Source organism: Aphelocoma coerulescens (assembly GCF_041296385.1).
Source record: "Aphelocoma coerulescens isolate FSJ_1873_10779 chromosome Z unlocalized genomic scaffold, UR_Acoe_1.0 ChrZ, whole genome shotgun sequence".
Lineage (NCBI taxonomy): Eukaryota > Metazoa > Chordata > Aves > Passeriformes > Corvidae > Aphelocoma > Aphelocoma coerulescens.
The window spans coordinates 29,465,483-29,487,292 of NW_027184085.1; the positions used below are offsets into that span (position 1 = coordinate 29,465,483).

The 21,810-nt window shown below is 34.6% G+C and overlaps 1 protein-coding gene across 1 annotated transcript in view; it reads right to left on the reverse strand.

The window, feature by feature from the left end:
- The window catches only part of PTPRD (protein tyrosine phosphatase receptor type D), a 568,740-nt gene that overhangs the window by 451,173 nt on the left and 95,757 nt on the right, over window positions 1-21,810 (reverse strand). Inside the window, exon 2 of the mRNA XM_069001512.1 lies at window positions 6,302-6,345. The gene's annotated coding sequence lies outside the window, so the exon portion shown is untranslated. The remainder of the gene's footprint in view (window positions 1-6,301; window positions 6,346-21,810) is intronic.

Consider the following 21,810-nt stretch of genomic DNA (forward strand, 5'->3'; position numbering starts at 1 on the left):
AAAGAGGAGATGCTTAGAAGCTGAAATTCTGTTGTAAAGCTATGGTGGTGATAGACTACAATATATCAGAGTACGTGTTTTAGTTTCATGAAAGCATGGGGGGGTGGAGCGTTCAAACTGTAATTGTGAGCAGAAGTACCTATGCTGAAATACGCAAATGCTGAAGCAGCTGTAATTTGATGAGAAGTTTGAACAGGGAGAGATGGAAATGGTGAAGACTCTTGCTCCAAATCAGAAGGAGATCTGTGTTTCTAGAGATGCTCCCAGAGGTAGTCCTAGAGATGAAGATGATGAGGACCCTTTTGCTCCCAGCGAAGGGGGAGGGCCTCTATTCCTACAGATGAAATGCTACCAGAGATGGGTGAAGAGAACCTTCATTTTTGAACACCTCAACCTTAAAATGGTACCCCAGTAGCTCAAGATTGGACCCTCAAAAGCAGTTGTGGGAAAAGCTGTAAGTTGAAGGAAGGACTCTCACATGCAAGTGGAGAACCAACCTGGACGTCTGTCTCGTGATACTGAAGTGAGCAGAGAACCAGCCCGGGCGGCTGTCTTGCTGTGATACTGAAGCCATGAGACAACTTCTTGTAGAAATGTCTCCATAGCGTGAGTGAGAGAGACTCCTCTCCCTAAGTGAACTGAAAAAGGTTATTATAGAAGTGGTAACCTGACCGAAAATCTCAAGGGTTGTCTTTTTACAATGTCAGTGGGAGAAGGGAGAAAGGTGGGGGGGGGGGGAGGAAAGTGTTCTGAAGGTGTGGTCTGCCTTTTTTCCTTTCTTTTAGGTCTGTTAATATATTCTTTTAAGTTTTGTACCTGCTTTGCTTTCTCCTAATTCTTATCTCACAGAAGGTAAATAAGTAATGAGTATTTTGGACCAAAACCACTACAATTAGTAATTGATGAAAAGCTTTTATAATTTCATTCTAGGATAGTCCAATTAGTTCAAATTACAGAAAGCAACAATGTAAGTATGGTTTCAAGAGGTTAATAATTCCAACTTCTTTTATACAGAAATGTTTGTACTGTTTTTTATCTGTAAAGGTAATTCACATAGAAACTCCTGCAAATCTTTTCATCTGAACTGGAAATATATCCTTCCTTGGCTTTCCCAGCATTTTTTTTTTTTTAAACACCAATAATAAGTTATTCCCTCTGATCCAGTAGAATTAAAATAAAAAAATTGTCTGACTGGGACAAAATCATTACTCATCATCCTACAAATTTTTAGGTCATCTACAGTTACGTCATCCTTATATGCAAAAAAATCCCTTACAGAGCTCTTGCTACTCCTTGAACACCTGGTATAAAATTACAGAAACTATTTGAAGAGTTTTTTCTCTTTGGTAACTGTTAGATAACCCAGTGCTGTAATCTTGGAAGCCTAATAATTTCTCTAATAAATATTAGCACTTTTATCTGTGAGCTTGTTTAATGTAATTTTGGATTTGAAAGTAAATAATATCAAATTATAAGACTGATTCTACCTTCTTAAATATTTTATGGCAGGTTTATGTCTCACTGAGTTGCAACAACACCTTGCTTTTCTCAAAAATACTATTTTTTATTCAAGCCAAAAAGACCATATGACTCATTGGGGTTGAAGAAGTCATGCCCATTTCCTTTATCACTGTTCAGAGGTGTAATAGCTTTTAAGCAGAAAATCTCCTAAATAGACTTCCTGAATAAATCTCTTCCAATAATCGTTCACTTAATGCCCGTCCATTAAATTATAAAATAAAAAAAGAGATTTAATCTACAGGAAATAAGAACAACCTTACTTCATTATATATTTTATTAATATTTGTTAAAGACGTACTATAGTCTTGAATAATACAGTTTTCTTCTGAATATTGTTGATATAACATGGCAACAAATAATGATTTAATTTAATTTAATAGAAAGTTTGGATGGTATTTTCAGTTCCAGTTTTCAGTGTTTTACTTCATATAGGTGACATAATAATATTTTATTATACATTGGCAGAGTTTCATATGATGCTGTTATCAGTCATTTTACGACTAATTAGTCTTCCTGTTTTCATTTCAGATTTAGTTCCAGTTAGTGTTGGTAAAGGTAAGTTTGTCCTAGAAGTCCATAGCGCTCAGAAATCTGGTTAATTCTACAGAATCTTAAGAAGTAACCAGAGGCGGTTAGTCTTGATCAGTAACCTACTGAATATTTTTCATAATTTCTAATGTCTTCTCAAGAAAGAAAACGAAGAAGGCTAGAAGAATCATATTTTTTATGATTACATTTACTTTGACACCCTGGTAATGTATGTGTCAAACACTCAAACTTCGGATTTATTAATTCTTTATGCTGCTGGTTTACCACATTCCTTTTACCTTTTTATATACACATTTTTTTGTGATGGGTACTAATAGATACTAATTTGCTCTGGAAAGATTAGAACTTTTGTAATTAGAAATAATACAATAATTCACATAGTAAAAAAATCCCTCTTAAAATCACTGTCCTTGTTCGCTAACTCATGTACAGGCCAGACTTCCTATAGTGGTCCTGTGATTTATAGCTTTTATTGACAAAACTTTGGCAATTAAGTCTAAATCTGGATTTCAACCAGATAGGATAGAATTCCTCTCATTGCACCCTTTCCATAATTACTTTGCTTGGATTCAGAAAAGAAAAAAATTTCCTAGAAACCTGTCAGTTTTTATAAGATCCATGACTCAGTGTTCTAAGTGACTTAATTGCTGCAATAGAAGTATGAATGGTTTCATGTGTAGCAGGAAAATAAAAATACATTACCAAATCAAGATTCCCTGAGGTTCCACTAATGCTTTGTGAACAAATTTAAAACATGCTTAAGAAAGACTGAAATGTTTTGTCATAAAGGATCCCAAAGCAAATTATATCATAAGCATTATTTATACAGTTTTTTTGAAATAAATAATTTGATAAAGAGATTTCAACTGACAAATATAGTTGGTTATGGATTATTTTATATACTTGTTGTAAGACTTCTGATTTGGAAATATCAGTACATCTGTAGGATATATTGCTTGTCCTCCCCTCTAAAGATCTCAGACTTTGAGTATGCCTTCCCTTCCACAATTTTATTATACCATTGTTGCATAACCAAAGATTGCTGCACCTTACACATCTCAGTGTCCTTTGATCTCCAAAATCAGATTCTTACTACATAATAGCACTTTACTGTAATAAATAAATTGCCTACTCTCAAGATGAGCCACAAAGTAGAAATAACTACTTCTGGAATTAACAGAGGGCCTTGAAGAATAAATAGCAAGTTGTCATGACACTGAATTTCAGTTTACTGCAGTGACATAAGCGTTGTTAAATTTTTTTCAATGATGTTGTTTAATTGGACTTAGAAAATAAAATGTAAAAAAATATTTGTAAATATGTTTCTCTTCAATATTAAGCTACAGACCATCTTTCACTGTGAATCTTGCTCTTGTAAAAACATGTTGTCCTATATTGCCCTGCAGACTATTTAATAATCAAGCTTCTGTTACAGTCTATAAATGTTTCTAAGCAACCACAACCCACTTTAAATATGCTAGTCAATTAGCTCTAGACACCATCTTTCAGTGTTTGTCGCTATTCTTTCTTTCTGGCTTGAAACATAAAAGACAGAGAGATAGAGGGAATATTTCAAAATAATGCCTTGTACTGATCAAGGATGATGCTGTTAAGTAGCACCTCTACAGATAAACACAGACCTTGGGCATCCCCTGTACAAGAGTACAGTGATATGTGTGCCCATCAATCCCTTATCAACATATAAGCCAGAAAGAACAGAACCTTACCTGGCTAGTGCCAATATGGAAAATAAAAAAGGAAGATAGATGTTGGTGACTGTGGGTAGAATAGTTTTCTTATATTATCCAGTGTTTGCATACTGTGTTTTTTAATATTTACCTTTTTCCACAATAAAAAAAAAAACAAGCCAAGACAAAACAAAAATAGATGACAAACATATGAAAAAGTCTCCCAATAAAATAAACCAAATTCTTAGATACTTTCATAAGAGAAGACTTTAAAGAATGATTTTTTTATTCAAAAATTTAGTATCAGTTGAATTTTGAACACAGAGGGATGTCTTAGTTAAGTTGCCTAATCCTGTTAATCTGTTATCTTCATTTTTATCTTCTCATAATAATAAATTCCAATTATTTTTCTAGAATCACAACAGCCTTTCTTACTTGGCATGGTCAGTTTTCCTTATTGTCTGTAATGCTTTCCACACTGTATTATTATCTGTAAACATATTAGTAAGGATTATCTGAGAAGAAAATGATGGCTTAAGTTCATTTTGTCTCTTATGGTTTAGTATAGTTTCCTCCACTGAGGCTGATACAAAACGCTTGTATTTGCTGTGATTATGCAATATGATTTACCTAAGCAAAGATGAATCCTGACGGAGCTTCGTACCTAACAACAAACTTTTTCTGGACTCGTGGTATTGCCACTGTCATTTAACACAAGATTGAGAGTGAAATAAAGCATAAAATTCCATAAAAACAGGGAGGCTAGAGAGAAGCTAAGGTATGTGTCCAGTAGCTTATTTAACTCACTAGCTATATTTTGGTGTTGCTTTCCAATTGTTATCATATTCTATAAGCTGTACCATAAAAGCAATAATGGTCAAAGATCTTTATAATACAATAGCTCCCCTGGGGTATCAAGTAGCTAATAAAGGAAATTTTGGGAAATGTAAGAACAGCACAAACATATAGTATTACTACCCTTGGGCATGTATCCACATGACTACTCCTTAGGGAGTTCCTGAAGCTAGAGGGATTATCAATATATTTACAGCTTTACGTGATTTTTCTTCCTAGAGCCTATGGTTTATTTCGAATCCCAAATAACTTTTTGTAAGAGGTTTCAGATTTTCCCTATAAGCTGTATTTATTCTGAACTTTACATTTGTTACTTCCATTTTTCAGACCATAGTTTTAGGACTGGAATAAAATATGAATGATTGGCTTCTTCTTTTGCTTTTTACATCCCAGACATGATTCTATAAACCTCTCTATGGTCTTTCCTCAGTTTGTGTCTCTTCCAGACTGAAGCATGCTAGATATATAGTCATTACTCATACGTTAACTAACTTATTTTTTTGGTCCTCCTTTTTTTCCCTGCTGTTCATCTTGCCCTATTGAGATTTATTTACTTTTGAGATGAGCTATCTAACTCAGGATGAAAATTCGCCACTTTCAAATTATGACTTCTAGTGATATTAGGACTGTTTTTCTCAGGGAGTATAAATTGACATTTCCTGCTGAATATCACCTGACTATTATTCATTCACAGGATCATCTTCAGATTCTTCTGTATTTCCCCACAAATAATTATATTTTGTCTAAATGACTTAATAAGCCCAGGTAAATATGTGTTATAATTTCCATTAACTTTTTCAGTTTTTCTATCAAAGTTTTACACATCATAGGTTAAGGAGTGAAACTTGAAGGTTGCCCTTGAATACAGAAGTAAGTGAGCTTTTATAGTGTGACCAACACCCCCAAATTTCCTATACATTATCATACATATATTTTATAGTATATAGAATGTATTATAAATTGCCATTCCTGTACCCATATAAAATAATCACAAATTTTCCATGACGCTTTACTTGTCATAAATCGTTTCTCACTAGGGACTGATCTATTTCAGTTAATACCCTACCTTACTCATTAAAAAGAGATAGGTCAGGTCATGTGTACCTATCAATCATATGAACTTATACAAAGTAGGTAGAAAGAGTATTAAAAGTTTGGCACATCTTTTTCATATAGCTATAGTTGCAAAATATTTACAAGAATCAGTGTATTGCTGTCCAGTCTTACTTGGCCTTTATAGCTGAGTATTATTCATAGTACAAAGGCTAGTGTGAGATAGTACACAAAACAGAAGGCGAGAAGTGCTCAGTACGTGTTGTAGTTACTGCTACTAATCATTCAATGCATTCACTAAATTTCCGTTTAATTCATAGCACAATTTAGCAATCACGCTGTAGCAACCAGACTTTTTTTCCAAAACTGCAAAATCTGAACTATGATCCTACTCCTGCACCTTAGGAGGTATCTATGTATTTATTACACAGTCTACTGATTCAAGCATTTTGCTCTATTTCCTGACCAGAAGAAATTTGAATTTCAAACAGGATACACTTTTCAAGAGTTTAATAAATATTGCTATGTAGAAAGATATTTGTGGTTTATAACACAAAATCCAAACCAAAAGAATTTTCAGGCCTTACAGAAAACAAATATGAAGACTTAGAAGGTGAGTAGATGTGAAATCTTACTTTGAAACTTTGTAGATTTTTCTGCGGTCCACAGAATTTCTCACCTAAGGAAAAAAAAAAAAGGCAAAATAAAATTTTGTGACATGAATAATGAGTTACATAGTTAGAGAATTTACACTAAAAATTGTCACAAGTAAGTTTTACTTTTTACTTTTTAATTTTGAATCCAAGTAAAGAGAACATTCTGTCTATTGAGTACTTACACTATAACAGGAAAAGAGTTCTATACAATTAAAAAGTACACATATTTTCTTAGGTTTCATTCTATATAACAGTAAATCCATATAATACAAGAGACAAAAAATTATCCTTCAAATTACGATTTATAAAAATGTAAACTCAATCTTCTTCAGTGCATTGAAATAGATATTCAGTTTCATTGTGGGAAAAGAAATAGAAATAGACTTGATAGAATATATCATGCACTTTGTTGGGATTTTTGCATGCAATCAATAATATTTTCAATTTCAAATTGAGAAAATGAAAACATAAGAACCCAATACAATACTTAGCTAATGTGATGAAAAAGCTTACATAGACTCCCTCTAAGAGGTCTAAAGGCAGCTCTCAAAGGGAATTTCCTCTCAAAAGGTGCTGCACTTTTCTATTAAGCAGAAATACTTGCTTCCAAGGATATGTCAAGTTCAAGACATAGTGGCAGAATGTCTTCAGCTTAAATTTGTACTCTGAAGTGCAGCTGAAGATTTTTAAATCAGTATTCTCTTGCTTATTTAATTGAAAAAAGCAATCACAAACCATAATTTATGGTGGAGAAATAGAAAAATTACTTTTATGTGGGTCGTGGTTTATGAATGGTACTGCCCAATTCAATGTCCCCGCTGAGACTCTCCTAAACCAAATACCACTCACTTGCTCCCCCCCTCCCCTCCCACTTCCAGCTCCAGGATGGAGTTGAGAATCCAAGGCACTAAAGGTGAAGATCGTCGGTTGAGATAAGAACAGCTTACTAGAAACAGCATTGAGATAAAACAAAGTGCAACAGCAACAATATTAATCAAAAAAGTATACAAAAGATAGGGTGAGTCCCATGCAAAAATGCTCATGATGGACCTGAAGACAATGAGCAATGGCAGATGTTGCCAGCATGGTGGTTTTTGACCGGAAGCCACACCCTTCTTTTTGGAAGTGAGAGAGAGTCCTTTCCTCCCACTCACAGTCATGGCAAAATCTAGGACAATGGATTTGCAAATAGTACAGATGGGGTCTTCTGTTACTTGGAAATCTTCCCTTGATTATATTTCCCACAGGAAAGGATTTACTCGCTCTCAATTTTCTATCAAAATTTTTATTGTTTTCTTAGTCAGTCTTTAAAGAGCCTGGCTAGAGAGGAGAGCTGTTACTTTAACAGTGATTTTGCTCAACGCACTCCTGAAGCAAGCAGATTCTTTGAACAATTGGTCTGCTTCGTACATTTTACACAGAAACCAGCACACAGTTATAGTTTTCCTTGGCAAACACCCACATATTTCAGATTCTAGAAATTAAAGTCATGTTATAGAAACCTGGTCAGTGTATGTTGAAGAGAAATGAAACTGACATGCTTTGTTCTAGCAGAAGGCCTCTTTATGTCCGCCACAAGGCAATCAGGTCTTCTTGCCTTTCCTGGCTATTTCTACTCTCCCATTTACAGGAACAAGGGATGGGCTGGCTCAGGTATATGTCATCCTCCTGGACCTTGTGCTGGAACCTTGCCCATAGCTGGGAAGCAGTGAGTAGACCCTATGTGCACCATACTGACTATCCCATATTGTGCCCACATTGCAGGCCAAAGAAGAAGAATGAACAGAAGAAATATGGCTAAAGCTAATTTTCATTCAGTTCACAGGACTGCAACAGGAGACACAAAAATGAAAGAAAGGTAATCCAAATCTAAGCATTTGTTCTTTGTGCAGCAGATGCCTCAGGGCCCAAGAGGAGATGCTGCAGAAATCAACACATTTTATTTTCTGTTTTTCCCTTTGTACTTTCATTTTTGATGGAGGCTTCTGTGCCAAGCCAAGCTCAACAGAACAGCTTCACTGTTTGTTCATTTTAATCTGGCCCTGAATTTTGCTCTGGTTCATACATCCTGAAGATAATCTGATTTTATGTCTCCACAATACTTTTACTGTATATTTGAAGACACCCAAGGGAAAAATATTGTAAACTGGTACTAACAATTTATCATGATATAGTTTATTCTCTTATATTTGGGGTTTTTGGGGGTTTTTTAATGAAAAGACATCGGGGGGATGTCCTTAAAGACAGAACATGTAAAAGTTGCTCTTCACAAAAATATTGCTTGCCAGAGGGGAAAAAGCCCTCTTGGGAATGGGGAAAGTGTGAATTTGTATAAATGAGTAGAGTAAAAAAGTTAACACCACATCTGAGTAAATTTTTTTTGGTTTATATGTCATTGATTCAGGAAGCATGTCAGCATGACTCTGGATTTCAGTGCAGTTTACACCCTCTTGCCACATGCTTCCAGGTGCTTTGTAGCAAATGTGTAATAAACAGTAGTTCCCATTTAAAGCTAAAAAAGAGTGGTTTATACTCTAGGTGCTCCTTTCCTCAGTAATTTCAACAAAAGAGACAAAAAAGTCAACCCTCCAAATACCTCCCTCCCCCTAACCTAAGGGAAAATTTTGAAAATACTTAGATGAATGAATAATTTTTCACATGTGGGTAGTCAAAGTGAAGTTCTACTGACAAAGACATAAATTATACATGATTTAACTCCTTCAGTAAGCATTGAATGCAAGTGACCAACTGAGTGTTAAATATATTGAGCAAAGGAATGTCACTGTGCTCGAAGGCAATTTAGGACATGTATTTCCAAAAACACAACAATAAATAAAACAAGCGTATTTAAAAAATAGTTCAGAGGAAAGGCATATTTTTAGAAAAGTAAATTACATATGCTGCCATTGCATAAATAAAGTATCTAGTGGACAAAGAGTGGATACAACCTTTATTATACTTGAGATATAAAATGTAATTAAGATAAATGAAGAATTGTTTGTCTGCTACTGGAAAGTTTTCTGTTCCATTTGTAAGAATATTTTAAAAACATCAGTTCAAGTCATCTTGGGGACCTCTATTGCTGAACAGATGCAGTTCTGAATTTGCCCTTTGGATATTAACTTCGTATTAAGTTCTCCCGGTAAAATGATATAATAGGTTCTTTTCTCATTCCTCAGTCTTTGCTCTCTCCTCTTCTTATATTTCAATGATTCTCTCCCTCTCTCTAGTCAGAGGAACTATCACTTAGAAATTATTTGCTGTCTTTGGAGCAGGCTGGTGTTCCCATTACTTTACTTTTAAAATTTTTTAAAAATTATTATTTTATTTTATTTCATTTCTTTTTCTTTTCCCCTTTATCAGCCAGACACTGTCTTCAGTATTGAAGTACCTGTCCTCTTTAGCCGACCTCCTAACCCATTTTTCTTGCTCCCTCTTCCAATGACAATCTTTCACAGAAAAGCTGATAGTCCAAAATTTTCCCTGAATCTTTATTATTTTTATTATATTTTTAAATGAAAAAGCCTAAAAATGCAGCTTCTCTTCAAGCAATAACTTACTCAGAAGTACTGCACCAAAGTCTGCTGTCTAGTACCAGTATTAGTTTTATCAGTTACAACTCCACTACTTTCAGTGGTATTACACATTTTACATGTTGGGCTACTTATCAGTAACATGTTTTCTCTGAGATAAGAGTAAGGACTGTAGGATCATATTTTTAGTTTTCATAATAGGCATTAAATAGGGAATCAAGCAACTGACTTTTTTGTATTTCTGCAGAAGAAATAGCTTAATTAATGCGAATGTACAGTTACACTGAGGGCTGGTACAAGATAAATGCACCACACATTTAGAACACAATCTTTCTCAAAAGTGATGCTATGAAACATTTATGAACACTGAAGTCTATACACATCAGCAAGCCTGCTAAAATTGAAAAGAGCTCCTTACTCATGCAAAAATAAGCAGATGCTTAAGTGTTTGCAGGAACAAGTTTTAATTTCTCTCCATGGGTATTGGACAGATCCTCTGCACAGGGATGAGCTTCAGTCAATAAAATGATTAACAACAGTAACACACACTGTAGGGAAGTGTATCCACTCCAGGAAAATTAATTTAAATTATGTTAGCTGCGGTCTGATCGGTGACATGTAAAAACTTAAATCTCTTGAGATATATTGCATTATAGAACAATATCTGCAAGTATTTTACGGCAAAAACTTGTTTTCCTATCTTGTGTAGGACATGTCAAGACTTTTCCGCTTAATGGAAGGTTACTATTTTGGTTTATTTCCTCCCAAAAATGTATTGCCCATGTTTTCCATTTAAAAATATGTTTCCAGCCATCTCTGTTTACTTCTACATTTTCTTATTGTGCTATTTTCTCTGACTAATTTCCAGTGTTTTGATCTTCCCCAAGTCTGGCTATAATAAGAGGAATCTCAGAACTATTTTTGAATACCCTCTTCTAATTTGCAAAATTATTTGGAACTGAAGACACATACATAAATAAATCTCTGTATCATGATTTAATAGTCTATCTTGACATTGCCATATTCATGATATCAGCATTTCAATATTTCATCTTGACTTGGAAAACTCATTAAATGCTTTTAAAAATCTGGATTACAATATTCACCATTCTTCTGTAATGGTAGAGAAGTCATAGGATTGGTTCCAAATTTACTGAATGCAATGGATGAGTTTTCTTGAACCCCAAGATGTAGTTTGAATCAGTCCCTTAACTAGCACCAGAAATTAATTTTAAAAAAGTTTTTTATTTCATACCCATGCCAGAAACTCCTGTATAAAGAATAGTTTTACAATTGTTCCATTATTAAAGTCTAAACTTTTTGAACCTGTTTTTCCCAAAGGGAATAAACTGGTCACTCATCCAATATAATTTCTTTCTAGCATTTTCTTCAAAGATGAATTAATCACGTTAAATTTTTAGCGTGGCCTCACATTTCTGTAAGTGGTGCTTGAACTTCTCTGCCATGTTACAGCACTTACACCTTTGGCTATTTCTTTTGATAAAATACCATTTGTGTCTTAGCTTGTCCTTACAGCCAAAGAAGGGATTACATTATATCCTTTTCTCATTTCTCATTAAAAAATTAATATGGAAAATTTTTAGTTTTAGTATTCTGATGCTAGACGAAACGTAAAGGGCAAAGGTAGCAGCAGGTTCTGTGGTAATAAGACATACTAAACTCTGACTTCTATTTCTTCATGAAGAATTCCCAGTGTCAGGTTTCACAATATATTGACTAGTTCAGCTGATTAGCTAAAGCTTGTGAAATCTGAGAATATATTTATATGTGTGCATAATTTTACATGCTGCTATGAAATATACACTTGCTGTTTCATCTCAAAAATAGAACTTCATGTAATAACCTGACCATAGGACATAACCAAGTGTATTTTTACTCTCTATAAATTAACACAGAACTGCCATTCCAGAAATCACATACTTGTCTCATACACTAACAGAATTTTCATGCCTCTGCCTCAAAAAAATAGTACACAAACAGAATATGAATAACTGAAGGATAATAATATTGATAATACACAATTTATTTCACCCCATTTTGTCATATATTTTCTTATTCAAACAAGAGAGGTTTTAAGGTTTTGAATTGGTTTGGGGTTTTGTTTTAGCTTTGGTGATTGTTTGTTTGTTTTTGTTTTGTTGTTATTGTTTTTCATTGTGCTCTAGCTTATTGCTCTGAGGCTATTTTATAATCAGGAGGACCTTGTTTTTAATAAGCTGAAATTGAGTTTAGTTAAGTGGAAATACACCATGGGAAGTGAAGAAATTTCAAAACATCCCTGTGACAGCAATAAGCAATGTCCTCTGTGTCTAGTTGCTGATGCAGAAAGGATATGTAGAAATTATTGCATATGCAGAAAAAATTGTATACCTTTACAGTGTGCCTATTGTATAACAGAAGATAATTTGCAGTTAAGATTTGAAACAGATCAGTGCTTCATGATGACATAAGATGAATAATATTACTTAGTGTGTGGGCAAGTCCTAAGTCACAAAATGAAAGACTGATCAGCAGAACAACCAGAAAAGTTACTGTGTTTGTGGGTCAGATTACTTATATTCCTAAAAGCTCAAGCTTCCTCTGAGCATGTAAAATTATTTTGTTGCTTAAAAAACCCATATGGAGACTAGCAAGGCTGTGTAAACAAAATTCAGCACTAAAAACTGTGAAAGGGACAAAGTTCATATCTGATGCAGACCATTACATTATTGGGGCAAGGGGAAAGGAGGCGTGAGAAGAGTGGGAGAGATAGTTAGTTATTGCAATTGAATAAGGAAACTGGTAGTAAAAACCAGAAGACACAAATAGAACTAGGAAGCTCTGTGATCATTCACATTACTTTCCTTTTCTTCTCCCTTTTTGTCATTTGACTTGTATGGTATACTCAAATACATTTTAACACAATGTCAATTACCCTCCTTAAGAATGAAAAGTGGGACCACATTCCTTTAAATATTCAAATATGGAGTCCAGAAGGTTCTTAAACAGAAAAAAAGAGGAATTTAACAATTTCAGTATAGTGAGATACTTGTAGGAAAGAAAAATTTATACGATATACTAGCACTTAGAGGAACCACTGCCAGAAAATAATTCCCCACAAGATCTGCTACACTATGGAAATATTGCTCAAATCAAATGACAACCAAAGTAGATATTTGTCATAAGAAACCTACCATGATTTTAGCTGATCTTTCAAGGATAAGTAAATGGAATACATATTAGTGGGGATAAAATAGGAGTGGAGCCTTTCTACTCCCTTCAAGGACAAATTATTTTCTCCTCAAATATTTCAGTAGAAGAATATGTAGGCCTTTATCATCAAAACAATGAAAGTCTTGCTTAGACAGGATGCAAGAAGTTTGATGAATGAACACGATGATTTTTGTACATGTATAGTACTAATAAAAATTTCTGGAATAGCAGCTGTATACTAGTATATAAAAAGAAGTAGAAGAATAACATTAAATTACAGCTGTACCATCTTAATTTTCATGACTTTTAAGCCATGAAATACTGCATAGATCTAGAGCACTACTGTGCAATATTGAATTCTGCCATTTATCTTAAACTAGGAATAAGTGAAACACTGAATATCATTAAAGTTAATAAGGGAATCATCTTAGTTGTTCTCAAGAGGTAATTTTGAACAGGAAAAAAACCCCAAAACTCAGTTTATATTCAGAGTTGCTAGGGAATTAAATGAGATGGTTGCCAAGGTGAAATAATATCTGAAAATTCCTGACATACATCATCCAAAGGTTTCTGTAGTCTAATCTTCCATTTTGGCTCAGTGTTACCAGTAGTTTGAATACACACATACTGTTGCTAAGGACTGATGCTGTTGCCAGGTGAAAATGGCCCATATTAACCTGCCACAAATATCTAAATATGTTGATGGAAGTGTGCTGATAAAAGATAGGAGAAACATGTCTTGGAAAATTGGATGATCTATTATTTCTTATCCTCGACATAACAGGGAAGTGACTTTTCTTACTCTTTGTGCACATGAACTCTAACCCATAAAAGTATCAGTAAAGTACCCAACAATGATGATGTTATTAAATGAACATTGTGTTCTACAGAATATAAATCTTAATCAGGCATTCAATGTAACTTATAAAATTGTTACTGAAGGGATATGACTGAAGTCAGATAGTGTGTAATTCAGACTAGCAAAGACATATGATCATTGCTTCTTTATCTTTAAAATGGATTCTTTCAAGCCATTCTTTCTTCTTAAATTTTATGAAATTTGAGCACCATTATCTCAAAGCAACTAAGAATATGCTTGAAGTAAAATAATTAAATAGACACTTAGAATGAAAGTGAACAGGTTCTTTAGGCGTTGTGTGTCACATAGGTAACCGGCATCTTTTTTAGACGCTGGCTAAATTGCAATCTAATGCCTTTCTGGCAGTTTGCATCTATTTCCAATAATATTTTGTAGTATAATATTGCTTTTAAAATCTAAGTCATTTCAGGGAGCAGCTCCTTGTTTATAAATCAAATAGAGAAAGGAAATCAGTAGAAGCCATTAGACAGAAATATCCACACAGGAGGGCTTGAGAAACAGTTACAGTATCCTGTCTTGATAAAGACTGCTACAATACACTACATGCATATAATTCTACCTTTCATTTGTCACTATTGAGTATAGCGCACTGACCTGCACTATGCTACACAAAAATCTATTGTATTGGATGAAATTATACATTTTGAGAAAATTAGTTTACACAAGGGCAGTATGTAAATGGCAAAGTCCCAGTGTTCAGCTGCAGTTTTCTCCCTCTTTAGGATCCTTCCTAGAAGACATTTGACCATCTTCTACATCTTTCAAGGCAGCTTTATTCTTGCTTTTGCCAGGCATCAAAAGAGACTTGTAAAAAAGTCACTTAAGAGTGTGATCTTTACGAAACATCTTCTTGCTGTTTGACCCAAACTTAAGTAACTCTTGAAGTCAAAAAAGCTAAGAGAGCACAACTGCTCTTGTGCTGTGGAAGTTTGTGGCTGCATGCTTAGCTTTGACTGGCACATCATTTCTTCTCCGGACCCATCTATTTTCTGCCTCACTAAACTTACAAAACTCTGCATAAATTTTTCTTTTCAGCTTGTTCTGTAATCCTATGAACACACTGTCTTCCTGTTCATCCCAGTCAGTAAGTGCCAGCTGTTGGATCCTGGAAACAGTTTTATTTATGTGAAATAAAAAAGTGGAAAAAAAAAAAAGTTGATCAGAGAGCTGTGAAAACAAGAAGATTGTGCTGAAATATTGAATCAGAATGTTTTAGTCAAGAAGGAATTATTATGGTTTCTGTCAATCAACATATAAACAAACTTAGACTAGATAAGTTTTCTATGGAAAGATAAAACTCTGAGTGATTTCAGTCTATAAACTAATGCCTTTCTGATTGTTCTGTTAAGCATGAAACAGAGGTCATGCTGAGAAATTAGAAAAAAACCCACCTTTGTGGAATGAATGCAAATTAATTATCTTTATATATTCTGCCATATTGCATCTGTCAAAAATGTCCTCATTTTTAATGGGAAACACACACACACAGCACCCCATGCATGCCTATCACATTTTTACAAGTTATAAAACATGCATGCATTTTCAATACTTAGAATGGAAGCATACATATATTTTAGCCAAAGGCTGTTAATATGTACATATAATTAACACTGAGTAACTCATTGTATGAATTACAATGGCTTCCAGGAGGCACTGCCTCCAGAGTGAGAGAGAGGAAGGGGTCTTTATGGAGATGCAGTGGGAGAAGGGTTCAGCTTCACATGGATCTGTGTTCCCCTGCAGAGTTTTGAAGTTACATGAATACCTATGCTATGGAAGGGAATGACACTACTAGGCAGTGGTGCATTAATTCAGTATCCCAGAATACTGCCTTGCTGATGAGCCACATACTCCCTACCCTTTTCTGGAAGAAAGAGACAGACAGCAGGTCTTGCCAACATGGACAGCAGCAATGGTATCTCCTGTCAAAATTCTTTGCATTTGAAGACTTTGCATAGGTCAAGAGCATATCAGAAATTATAGATCTCTTTATGAGAGTCTATCATGTTGTACCTGTTTTGGTAAGAAACAGTATTGTTGTCAGTACTTTCTCATACAAAAGGTGTCTCCTTTCTTGTTCAACTCAGCTTCTTTTTCCCAAGTAACAACTTTAAAGTGGAGAAGAGTGGTCCACATCTCTCCTCACTATGTATTGTCCAGCCCGTGCTATCTGCTAATTGGGGTAAAGAAAACTTGCTGACTTTTTTCAGGCAAAGGATGTGAAACCTCAGACTTCTTCCCTACCACTATTTGTGTTCAACCTGTCACTATTTTTCAAGACCAGAGACATGTAGCAGATCTGGTAGGGCTTAAAGGGTAGCCTTATTCTTGAAAAGACCCACTTTTTCCTCATTGGTTTTCTTGGAAACAGCTGATGTCTGAGCAAAGAACAGAAGTGGTACATATAGCTAAGGAGACTGGAGAATCCAGAAAGACTTGAATTGCTAGGAGGATGTATGTACTTGTTTTGGAGACCTAAGGAGTTACATATGTCCAATGAGAAGTCACATTTAGAGTGTCATGTGCCATGATTTCCCCACTGCCAGTAAACTGGATCACTCCGGGTAACATCTTGAAATTATGGTAACGTCTGGAGTCTGGATATATATGATTGTTATTTTATTTTTGAATTAGCAGAGTTCAGTGGTAACTCCATACCTGTTTCTCTTGTTTTCAGATGTGATTCCCAAAGGGAAGACCAATTGGGAAGAATACACAGGCCTTCTATGTTGACTTTTAGAGATCACTGGGCTACTCATGGGTGAGGGAGAAGTGCTGATTTGAACTCAAAATAGCTGTAACTTACCATGAGAAAAATAAGCAAATTTAAACAGAGAATTCTTGCTGTGTTCCTCTGTCTTTTATCAGTATGCCATCATACATTATGCCTTTGTGATATGTAAAAGAATAGGATGTCTAATTCAAATTAAATATTCTACAGTGACTAGTTGGTGTAGTTGTTTGTTGTGCTAACAGTGACATTGCAACATAGGAACTATGAATAACAGTATTGCAATGAATTCAGAAGTCTGCTAAAGAAAAGTATCCAACAGATCCCAACAGATACAATACAATATAAAAAAACATCTAGAATAATCTTATGGATAATTTTAGTGTTTCTGTGAAGAAAGAAATAATTACTACTGTACACAATATATCTATATATCTGTTAGTATTCACAAGTAAATTTTAATATAATTTTAGAATTTGCTGATTAGAGGAAGAAGCAGAACTACTTTCTAATGAAAAAATTGGCAAGCGAGAGCCACTAATAATACAAACACCTTTGCATCTGTTTTGTTTGCTTACTGGTGAGGCTTGGGTGATGGGATACAAAAAGATAATAAAGTCTACCCATTCATTCAGTTTCTGGCTTCTGAGAAGGCTTAAGAAGATTCACCCAGGTAGTCAAAATCAATACGTATTACCACAAGTGCTAAGCTAATTAGGAAAAGTCATGATTTCTTATAAGAGCTAACCAGATCTTCTAGACAGGCCAGTATTGTTTTCCATGTTTTCTGGAACTGAGATGCATGTGGAAATATGGAAACTCCCTTTTATTTTTGATATTTGCTTCTCTGCACAGTTGTTTTTGAAGTTTCTTGCTTTTTTCTTTGGACATCCTTTGAAACTAGTCATTAAAACAAACCTGAAGAGCACTACCGGTAAGCTTATAAATAACATTCTAAAACTTTAATACACTTTGAGTTTACTGGATCCTACATATTATCCTGTGAAGGAGAAATATGTATAAATCCTAAGGTCTTCACCTTATATTACTCATAACTACCTGATAAAGAACCATGTAAGGCATTGTGTTTGCAAGGAAGATTCAGAGAAATTGCTCCATTATGAATGTTTTACTGAGAGTATGGAAACAGGATGGAGAAATTATGTTTATATGAGAGATCTTAAGGGAAAGAAGATGCATTGTCACAGGAAATGGTCTTCCAGCTGTGTCCTCTATCTTCAAAATATAAAATTTGAACCTTCCCCCTCCCTTGTATTTGGTCTGCCCACTTTCAACGTAATGATAGAGGAGCTCTGTTATGTTCTAGAAGGATAGCAAGGGGATATCATAGAGACAATGCTGGAGAAGTTTTTTTTTTCTTTCCTGAAAATACTATGATAATACATATATGGTCTTTTCTTCATTGTTTTGTCACACAGTAAACCACTGAGTTCTGACAAGACAAATACCTACTTTTCAAACATTTGCATATCAAATGCATTTCCATACACATAAAAATACGTGTATATTATCAAATAAATCATCTGACTTATGGAATGGTATATTTTCCATACAGGTGGAGCCAGAGTTCAGAGAGATCTCATTATAATCAGGACAAAGTCATACCAAATCAACACTTTCAGACCCCCCCCCAAAAAAATGAAGTAAGTAAGAAATTTGTAATGCATAAAATGAAGACACTTCTGGTTTTACAAAATAAATAGTAAGTATAATACAGTTATCAAATATACATATTTATAACACAAAACCAGACTTTTTACACAAACATACAGCATTTGGCAGATCATAGGGATTTGAATTGTTGTTTATAACTTTTTATGTCGAATGTCATATTTAAAATCTAACTGACTTTCAAAGCAAACATTTTTATAGGCAATATCGATGTATATAATATCCTCCCAACACTGTGTTTTACTTTAAATCACTGAATAGTTTTCAATAAAATCAACCAAAAATATACTTTTTGCAGCAGGATATTAATGAAATTGGCACAGTCACAGTGATGACATAAGCAGCAACTATTGTTTTCTAATTTCTGTGAGTAGGGAAAACAGCTACAACAATAAAAAGGCCGTAACAGAAGAATTCTAAAGGACTGACTTCCCGCTTTTTGGCTTTATAACTTTGTGTCATCTATAACTACATGTCCCCGTGCTCAAATTTATGCAAATGATTTCTACTTGTAAGGAGAAAATTGTTTTTACATCAACTTGCCAGAGAACCATCTTCTTTTTCTCTGATTTCCTTTTCTACCATAGGATTTTACACTCAATTTATCAGGCAATTAAAATTTGAATCAACAGTTACATAGCAATTGTGCTATAAGGGGAATATATTGCAAACAAAGGTTTGATTAACTCCGGAGCATGGCAGTAAAAATTGTAGCTGGGGTCTGTGTATCATCCTGAAAACAAAACAAGCCACTTATTCTTTAATTGCCCTCTCTGGGGAACAGAGGAAAGGATGGGATGTAATAGGAACAAGGATAAAATATGGACTAGGCAACAGGTAGCCAATTTCAAACTTTGGTCAGTGAGTGAAAACAACTGCTGCCTTGTATCTTTTTAATCACCACAAAGTGATTTGCTCTTACAATAGCTTCTTAAGAATTCCATACATTACAGATGCTCAACTGCCACTAGCAGATATTTTCTATTCATAGTTTCAAGGCAGAGCATAAACATCATGCAAGGAAAGCTTTCACTTTTAGAGAGGAATATGATTCAGACTAATTTCTTGGACAAAATATTTGTGCTCTCCTTCTGCATATACATATTCAGGAAGTTCCACCTGAACATGAGGAAGAACTTATTTACTGTGCAAGTGACTGAGCACTGGAACACATTGCCCAGAGAGGGTGTGGAGTTTCCCTCACTGGGGATATTCAAGACCTGTCTGGATGCAATCCTGTGCCACGTTCTCTGGGATAACCCTGCATGAGCAGGGAGGTTGAACCAGATGATCCACTATGGTCCCTGCCATCCTGACCTATTTTGTCATTCTAGGATACCGAAAATTTGATGTCCAGGTTCGTAATTTGGCTCTTCTTGTGGTGGCCTCATGAAATCAACACCAGCTTTCACGGTATTGCATAACAGATATGTTATACAATGGAGTTTGGCCCTCCATGAATTTCTCATATAACTTTTATTCCACAATTCCTTTTGAGAAACATTTCTGAGTACATGACATCTGGATTTTGTGGATTTTGTCTGGTGTAGAATAGCTGTTCAGAGAAAAATGTGAGAAGATCTAGTCTAAGCACTATTTTTTGACTCAGGTTGTGCAAGCACATCCCAAGAGAAAACTAAATATCAGGTGTTTGGTTACACAGCAAATTATTCTAATATCAGACTTGTCATACTTCAGGTGCTGTTTTCATGGCTTGAGTGGAACTATAGGCCTACTGTGACTGAAATGATAATGAAATACCTTATTTACAAGTAAAAATCTATGCAAGTCATACTTCTAAAACGTCTTTTCTACATGGCAACTCTGTTCTGTGACTAGGAAAAAACCATGAGCTGTCAAGAGAATTCCTGAACAAAGAAAGCACAGGGAGAATAGGAACACAAAGCACAGGTCACATCATGACATGCCTGGCTGCATAAATTCCAGACTGAATGGTCGTCTGCTCTCCACTCTAAACAAATAATTGTGTCCTTCATAGCATTTTTTTTAAGAGATAATGCCTTATCCAAACCTATGAGTGGAAAGGAACACCCTTGCTTAATTTCAGAGTTTTACATAAATTTTCAGAGATCAATGAATCCCAGAAAATAGATTTGCTATGGAGGAAGAGAATAGAGATTGTTCGTGCATAGAAGAGGGAATGGAAAATGAGGGAGAAAGAAAATGGAAGAAATAATGAAACTGAAGGCATGCAAAGGGATGTAGGAAAGGGGAAAGAAGGAAAACAAGTTTAGAGAGGGAAACTTAAAAAAGAAGGGAGACACTTAAAAGACAAAGGGAAAAGAGAAAAGGAAAAAAGTGAAAGAAAGAGGAAAAACAAATAGAAGAATGAAGAGAACTGGAGAAAGATTAAGTGATCAAACATTCTTTAAAGTGTGAGACTCCTTTACATAAGCATGGAGAAATAGGAAACAGGGAAAAAGATCAAGAGAAAGCTAAGAAAGAAGAGGAACACCTGCTCAACATCTCTGTCAATGACGTAGAGCAGATGGAGGACGCATGCATCATGTCTGCAGAAAGACCAGTTAATAGTTTAAGGGCTAGTGACATAAACATGGAGAAGAGGTTAAAAGCTAATAGACAATATTGAAATATGAGAATACTATACTTAAGATACCATATCTCAATGTTTCTCTCTCCTTTTCTATAAAATAATTGCTTTATGGTTCATAGGTTGTTTCACAATTTTCCCTTCAAAAAAATGTTGCTATGTATTCATACTACAGGTAGAATTTTCATTTAGAAGGGTTTTATAAGGTTATTGTTGTTCAGAAAAGGCCTTGACAATTAAGCAATATATTTCATATCAGTCCATTTTGAAATTCCAGCTTATTAGTGTTTCAATATGTAATTTATTCAGAATTAAATATTTTTCTAAATTACTAGGATTATTTCTTTGTTTCAGTTGATTTTTCAGATTTAAACAGGAGTTGAAAAAGCAATTTTTTAAATTCAGAGATGCCAGCTTGTCAGAACCTAAATCAAGGTGTTTCTTGTAAAGCTCATCTTGCATAAGGAAGTCTTCTGTGAATATAGGGATGCAATATTGTTTATTTGTTCTTCACTTCTCCCTGGAGGTATGGTAATATACAATTGTGATTAAGTGACAAAGTGGATTTCCTCTTTTATCCTCACTCAATGGGATTTTTTTTTATTTTTGCTTTTTCTCTTCATAAAACTAAATAATCTCTCAAGTCACGTTGTGAGTCCAAGAGTTTCTAAGATTTCAAATTAATTCATGTGTTTGTTTCATTATTACTGTAAACCAATTCAGGAGGACAAAGAAGAAAATTCAAAATATATTCACTTTCCACCAAAGGAAATTCAAGCAACAGTAGCATTTTCTGTAGTGTTTTACAGATGTCTTTCTTCCCTTAAAACTAAAGATTAAGAAATTATACTTCTACAGTGTGAAACT